The 7,374-nt window shown below is 38.8% G+C and overlaps 1 protein-coding gene across 4 annotated transcripts in view; it reads left to right on the top strand.

Moving 5' to 3' along the window:
* Positions 1-1,651: 1,651 nt before the first annotated feature.
* The window catches only part of CCDC27 (coiled-coil domain containing 27), a 1,043,518-nt gene continuing 1,037,795 nt past the window's right edge, over positions 1,652-7,374 (top strand). For 3 of the 4 annotated variants that reach the window (XM_044062953.1, XM_044062952.1, XM_044062951.1), the window contains exon 1: positions 1,654-1,972. The gene's annotated coding sequence lies outside the window, so the exon portion shown is untranslated. Of the gene's footprint in view, positions 1,973-7,374 lie in introns of all 4 variants that reach the window. The other variant, XM_044062954.1, reaches the window with a different exon arrangement.

The raw sequence follows: 7,374 nt of genomic DNA, 5'->3' as shown, positions 1-7,374 counted from the left end.
GGAGTGAATGATAATTGTTGAAAAGGAAATGTATATACTGCATGAATGAAGTATTATTATGGCTTGCTTTCTCTTATATATTATTTGTATTTGTTGACCAGGTTAGAGCACTGATCACTACGACCATTTTAGGCTCAGACAGAGGGTACTGCCTTGGTGGAGTCACAAATGATTTAGAGCACTAATCACTATGGACCTTTTTCAGGATCAGCCAGAGAGTACTGCCTTGTTGGAGTCACAAATGACTTGCTCAGAGTCACACGATTAGGCAATGGGGGGTGAGGGAATCAAACCCTGTACCACAACAAACAGCTCCTTAATCCAATGCTCCAACTGCCAGAAATATTAATGTGCCTATCTGTGTGATTGTTTTGCTTCTGATTTAATAACATTTAAAAAATTGCTCTGTTTTTTTTTTTTTTTTTTTAAGGAAGTTAGTGAATTAGAGTCGGTGAATACTAGTAATCATATCAGTAGGAGTTACACATTTTCTTCTCAAAATACATGCAAATTCACATTCTCTTTTGCTAACAATTTGTAAGTTAACAATACCAGTATTATTATTTTTTTAAAAAGTCCATAATTTGGGGCTTTTTCTTAATTGTGGAGGTAAAAGGTTGACAGCTAGCCCCTAGTCCTTGGGTGTCATTGGGGGGGGGGGGCACTGGTCCCCCTGTGAACAGTCTTATGGTTCATAGGTTCATACTAGGCTATCTGCCCTAGGGCATTTATAAGCCTAGCCAGAGTGTGTTTTGCTTTAGCCACCCATTTTAAATTAATTTTGCTATGCCCTTTTTCGAGGTTAGTATACTGTGCCTCTAACAGTGACACAGAAGTGATACAAGGTGGTAAACCTACGATCTCCCATCCACTCATCAAGATTCCTCTTGAAGAGAGTCAATGAGGGACTCTGCCTAACCTGGACTGGGATTTTATTCCAGAGTGAAGGGAGCCTCTGGGTTATGAATCTGTCCCTCCAGCATGTCCTATTTATTTCAGTGCTGAGGTTCAAGTCTCTCGAGCGCGTAGCTAGATGGGATTTGGATTTTCTGAGGTGCAGCATGTCCATTAATTCCGGGTTGGACATGACTTTATACGTCAGACACCGATCGCCTCTGAGCAGGCGGTATGCCACTGAGTAGAGCTGGAGTTTCTTTAACCGGGCAGCATATGGCATCTGTTTGAGCCCTTTGATCCTCTTGGTGAGGTACTTTTGGGGTCTTTCCAGTTGCTGCAGGTGTCTGGTAATGTACATCCCAGGAAATACTTTTTTGTTTTTACACAAAATGTACATTACTGTTAAATTCTAATCGAATACAATGTGAATACTATGAACATTAAATTACAGTTTCAGTATTACTTTACCGAAAATTTGTCCGCCATGAATATGCAGTTCATTGCCAGATTGTCATTAGGGATTCAGCAGTAACGCTCCTCAGTGACACCAGTGTTGCAGTTACAATTAAGACATATACAAGAGTACCTAAGTTTCCCTGCAAGGATTTCAATTACCCCCATCAACCTGCATAAAATAAATAAACAAACAAACAAACAAACGAAGAAAAGTGTCAAACTCGGGTAGATACAGAGCTCGGTTGCTAAGTTACTGTAACCAAGGGACGGTAAAAGTCTCAAACCAGCCTCAACAGCTTTGTCTTGGAAATCAAGGGCGTTTTTTCCCCAATGTAATATTTTTGCAAAAGCAGACATAAAGGAGGCTGACTTGTAATCCTGACTGGCCTGCGACTGAAGCAATTCCCGAGTTTTCAAAAGCTGACAGTACTTGTTCCAGAAATTTAGCCTAGTTCTATCCTGTTTTTATTAGCACTGTTTGACCTATCGCGGTCTACAGATCCATCCAACCTTTTTTAGTGGGAAGGCGGGGTTATCAGGTTTGGAGGCGAGACCGTCACTGTGAAATGTAACAAAACAGTTGCTGAACCGGTGGAAATTATTTTCTCTCGTAAGACTAGTAAGTTTACTGTGAAATGTTTTGCTTTTGTTGGCGTCGAATGGACTACAACGCGGTTATGGGGAAAACTGTTTTTTGCCTTCATTAATGTATATGATGTTGTCAGTACATTCATCAGTGTTCTAACTCTGGCAATATTGGCACCCTGCACAAAGATCAGGTACAGAACTGAGCAGTGTGAAACTGAAAAGAGCTCCTTTACATACCTCTCAACTTAGTGCAGAAAATCTGTACAAAGCTAAAATAACGAGGGGACAAAGGCCAAAAATAGGAACGTATTTTAAATGTTGCTCTTATAAACTTAGAAAGTTGCTAGAATAACAGGTTTTGTGTTAGCATGCATTTTCTGACATATGAAGTCGGAAATTTAGTGACTTCAGTCCTCGTTGATTTGTCAGAAAACCACGGATTTTATGAGGAACAGACCAAAAATATGAGGCAAAAATCTGGACAGTTGAGAGATATGCTATTGCTAGAATATGAAATAATTGCACTTTAGCAGTTTGTATTTATTTCTTGAGAACTCAAATCCGTCGGTAAGTCTCTGAGCATTTTAAATCGTAGCACAAGCCTTTAAGTCGTAGCAGAGGATCAGAAAGAGGAGCACAGTAGAAAGGCTTCTAGTTACCACCTGTCGCACTTTACGTAGGACAGACCCTATTTGGGCAGTTGCGTTATGCGAAAAACATGAAAAATGTCAAATGCCCTGAGATTTCAGGACAAAAATACTTCCAGTTTTCCTATAATGGTTGCGTAATTCATTTTTTTGTAACACCTAAATATTACACCAAACATCATAAACATTGCTAATTATGCAAGAATGAGCGTTTATTTTAGTAAAAATGTTAAATCCAGTCCTGTGCACTGGTTGGAAATACGGTTTGTCCTGCAAAGTCTCACATTTTTACAACGTCCCACACTGACTACCTGAAAAGGTGGCAGCCCTGTTTCATACTAACTAGACCCAGTGTAGTTACTGTTAAAGAATGTTTGTATAGGCTGTGACAAGTCCAGAGTCTGACTTTTTGAGAAACATCAGTATGGTAATGGTAGGAAGACCAAAGCTAAGGTTGAGGGCCAAAATCATAACATTTGAGATTTATGCTTCAGTTCCATTATCTGCTTGTATACATGTGAAGGTCCTCTTATAAACTTAGAAAGTTGCTAGAATAACAGGTTTTGTGTTAGCATGCCACAGAAATACCTCACAAAGGGAATCCATGGCTTCCAACAACTGTTCCATGTGGACAGGCTCAAATCACTATCACTCTGCGTGGTATCGTACAGATTACTTAGAGGTGGTCTGTGTCTCACCTACAAGACAGTGTCGGACCCTGCTCTACTAGAGATGCTACATATTCGTAAGTCTAACTCCTCATGCTTACCCGCTTGAAAGGCCAAAATCTAATATGCAACATTAACAAAACCTGCTGGAGAGACAGGTTTGTTTCCCAGAGGCTGCCCTGTCTCTTGAATAGACTTCCTGTACACTTCAAACAGAGTACATCACTGACCCTCTTCAAGCCCAACCTTGATTTGTGGATGGGAAACCACAAATTCCACCTGTGTCCTTTATTGACAGGGGTGACAGGTGCTGACTGAGGTTTCTTTTTTGGGGATAAACTCTTGGCTAGGCTTGTAAGGGCCCCAGGGCTATTAGCCTAGTAGCCTCCTATGATCCATAGTCCCTAACTAAAGCAATGAATATTAACCCTGTTCTGCAGCACAAGGAGTTAACCCACGCCAACCTGAAAAAAAGACACAAGATATGGCCAGAAGTTTTTTTTTTTGCCTAAGGAAGCAGTGTGTACTGTGTGTGTGTGTGTGTGTGTGTGTGTGCGTGCGTGTGTGCGTGTGTTGGAGTTAAGGAGGTGTGGTGAACATGGTGGCATGCACTATTATCATGTCATTGTTAGACATTTCACTCTTTGAGAAGCATATATGTTATAAACAATGTGGATATAGCACACGTCTTCCAAATAGTGATTAATCTGGAGGATTGTGAAGGTAATTAACAACAATAATAATAACAATAATATCTGATTTTAATATTATTCCAGTAGTGTTTGTTTTGCTGTTTTCAATACAGTTATGCAAACTCTTCCAGATTTGTTTTCAAAATTTCATGAATAGCATCCAAGATCTGTGTTTTTCTAACATGATGTTTATTTGGAGACTAATATCTGTAGTCAGACTGTCAGCCAACCCATCCATAGCATCTATTGAATATAATTTGGAAATGTTAATTACTGTATGTTATCAGTGTTTACATGCCTCTATGCAATTGTTCCATGTCATTTTATTGCAATTTTTTCCTATTTTTTATGTGAAAGAGTTGTGACAAAAAATACAACTAAGGGACATTATTATCTTTTCAGATGACTGAAGTGATGAAAGTTTGTTAGTAAAAGTTGAGATTTTGCAGGACAAACCATACCCTTAACTCTTGAAAAGGATTTGGCTTCACAGCAACAAAGTTAAAGGCTCACTATTGATGTAATTTTGGTTATTTCATATCACATTAAGTTTCATCAGATACAGAATAATACAATTTCTGCATTGTTTAGAGCAGCATTTGAGTATGTTTTTCTCATAAAATAGGATATTTTGAAGTATTTGTGCTCATGCACACTCATTTTAAAATTTTCTTGGAAAAAATACAGGTAAAGCTTGAATTTGGATTGTCTGAGTATTAGAAAAACACAGAATTTTCATGGAATTTGTCATTTTAGGCCGGAGCATCCATTCACCAGAAACCAGTATTTCTTCTCATATTTATGACTTGTAATACTGTCTCTCAGCTTACTTTATTGAGCATTGCCTACAGCAACTCTGTTTCCATTTTGCATATATAGATGCAGCAGAAATATGTAGTGAAATCTCTGTAAAGACTGAAAATTACATGCAAAAATCACAAGTATAATTCCTAGATTTCCTCTCAAGAAAATAGAATTTCAGGGGGGTTTCTCCCCCAACACACACATTGGGACCCAACTACCAAGGATGGGGCAACATTATCATCAACATTAATTGTACTAAAATTAATTGATTGAGATGTAAAGTTAGTATACTTCTTGTGTCTGATAACTTGCCAAGGGATATTTGTATTAAAACAGAGAATTTATTGGGATATATATCATTACTATGCTCCTGCAGGTCTGACTGGGGCAGCTCAGCTTTCACATACCTCATCTTCAACAATGTACATGCAGCATTAACTGGGCGATAGAGTTTCAAGCAAAATTTCTTTGCAGCCATTCTGCCATGTTTTTTTCCTCTTGAGGCCAGAATGCAGTTGGAGGAAGGTTTAAGGAGGCATCTCGGTGGAAAGGTAAAGCAGCTGCTCTAGTAACTAGAATTCAGGGGTAAGCAGTAGGTTGAAGAAACAGCTATGAAGGTAAGGAATGTGTCCATTGAACTTTTTCTGTTGTGCATGGGATGGGCTGCAAAGTCTCCAGGGTCAGCTTGGGACCCAGATTCGGAATGGATGACTTTCCTGGATGTTCTGTAGCTAGGCAGCATGGTGGTTCAGTGGTAAGATGCTTGGCTCACAGCTTTGTGATGAGACATCCCTCTTGATCTTCATTGTCTGTGTGGTGGAGTTGGCATATTGTTGCCTTGTATACATGGATTTCACCAGGTAGTCTAGTATACTCCCACATCCTAAAAGCATGCTGGTTTGTATATAAATAATTCAAAGTTGACACTGACTGTGGCAAACTGCTTGCACATATGAAGGAAAGTACCACTGTATCTCTCTAAATGAGCACAATATCATGATTGAAAGAATAGTGGCTCATGGTCATATTTCTAGTTCCCTTACTTACCTCTTTGTAATGAAAAATAAATGCATGGCTTCATGCTCCAGAACAGCTGAATATGTCAGTCAGGAACCCACATGATCAACAATTCAGTCCGCTGAAAAAAATTAAAACACAAACGCCTGCATACAACACAAAAAATGCTTTTGCAGGGGGGTTGCTAATTATATATACCAACTCTGAGATTTCACTACAGTGGGGAAATGGGGAAATTTCTTGAACCCTACTGTAATGAGATCTCAGTCAGAACACTTTGACGGACAAAACTGTTGATCATATGGGTTCAACAATCTGTCCATTTGATCATTTGATAGGAAACCACATCAGTGTTTCTCCATGTCTTGCATTTGCTCTCGTATAGTGAATGTTAATAGGAGTCAAATAGGCATTGCAAAAAACTGAGTATAATACAGCCTTGAGAATGGAATTTGGTTCAAAGTCTGACTATAAGGTAGTCCATTTATGAGAAATTCAGTATGTATCAGTATTTGTCTTGAAGAGAAGAATGATAAAAAGTCTCAAGTTTTATAAATAAAATACTCTATAAAATGTATTGGATTTTTACTCATTTACCCAACTGGTGAGTGTTAAAATTCATAAATTTCTGCTTGACCTCTTGATAATTTTCAAACTTACAGGAAAAGTATGCAAAATTATACTTAACATAGATGTATAACATACACAAGTTATTTTTTTTCCTGTCTGAAGCTGGCCATCAGCTGCCACCAGCTTCTCTCCTCATTCACCAGGTCTACCAGGCCTATGTCGGTCTCTCCCATGCTCAACTCACCCCTTGTCTGGTGCCGGTGAGGAGATTTAGTACACCGGTGCAATGTCACACTGCTGCTGGGGAGTGTGCCCTGAGTCGCACCAGCCCACAATGGCCTTGTCAACTCTGGAATCCCTGTTTTCAAGAAGTGCTTGCACACTTATATGCATGCACAACTTCTTGAGTAAGTGGCACATCACTTATATAGCATGGACCATGCCAAGCTTTTAATGCTACTTATCGCATCAAGCCTAGTCTGCCTCCCTTCCTCTAGTATGATCAGACTGATGGACAGTCATTCTCATTCTCCCAACATGGCCCATCCAGTGCCCTTGCTGTTAATTGAATATGGGTCGTCTGGGGTGCACTAAAGGCTTCATCCCATTGCTCCATGGGGCTGCCATCATAAACTGTTTTTTAAGAATGATTTGGCAGGACATTAATGGGAAATCATTCTTAGTCTGTTAGTGTCGAGTTAGCTGAAAGAGTAAAAATAGAAAGACAAATTGCTTAATTGTCTTATCATTTATTTATAAAAGCAAATTGCCTATTACAGGTTGAAAAATCATAATATCATCCAGATTGTTTAAAATTTTGTTATATCCATTACATTTTTGGTAAATGTAAAATTATGTCTTTGTAAATATCACATGAGTAACAATGTTATGAAGCCCATAGTAACTTTACAGTTACTTTCTTCTATATATGGGTCTATGTGAAGTTCTCAGACTGCCTATTACCGAGCACCTTTTTTTAAAAAAAATCCCATGTAAAACATCATTCATTGAGAATACAGATAATCCAAAGTCAGT

This window comes from Protopterus annectens, chromosome 2.part1 (genome assembly GCF_019279795.1).
Source record: "Protopterus annectens isolate FY-2018-M chromosome 2.part1, PAN1.0, whole genome shotgun sequence".
Classification (NCBI taxonomy): domain Eukaryota; kingdom Metazoa; phylum Chordata; order Ceratodontiformes; family Protopteridae; genus Protopterus; species Protopterus annectens.
Note: the sequence above shows the minus strand (reverse complement) of the source record. Positions and strands in the feature narration are given on the sequence as shown.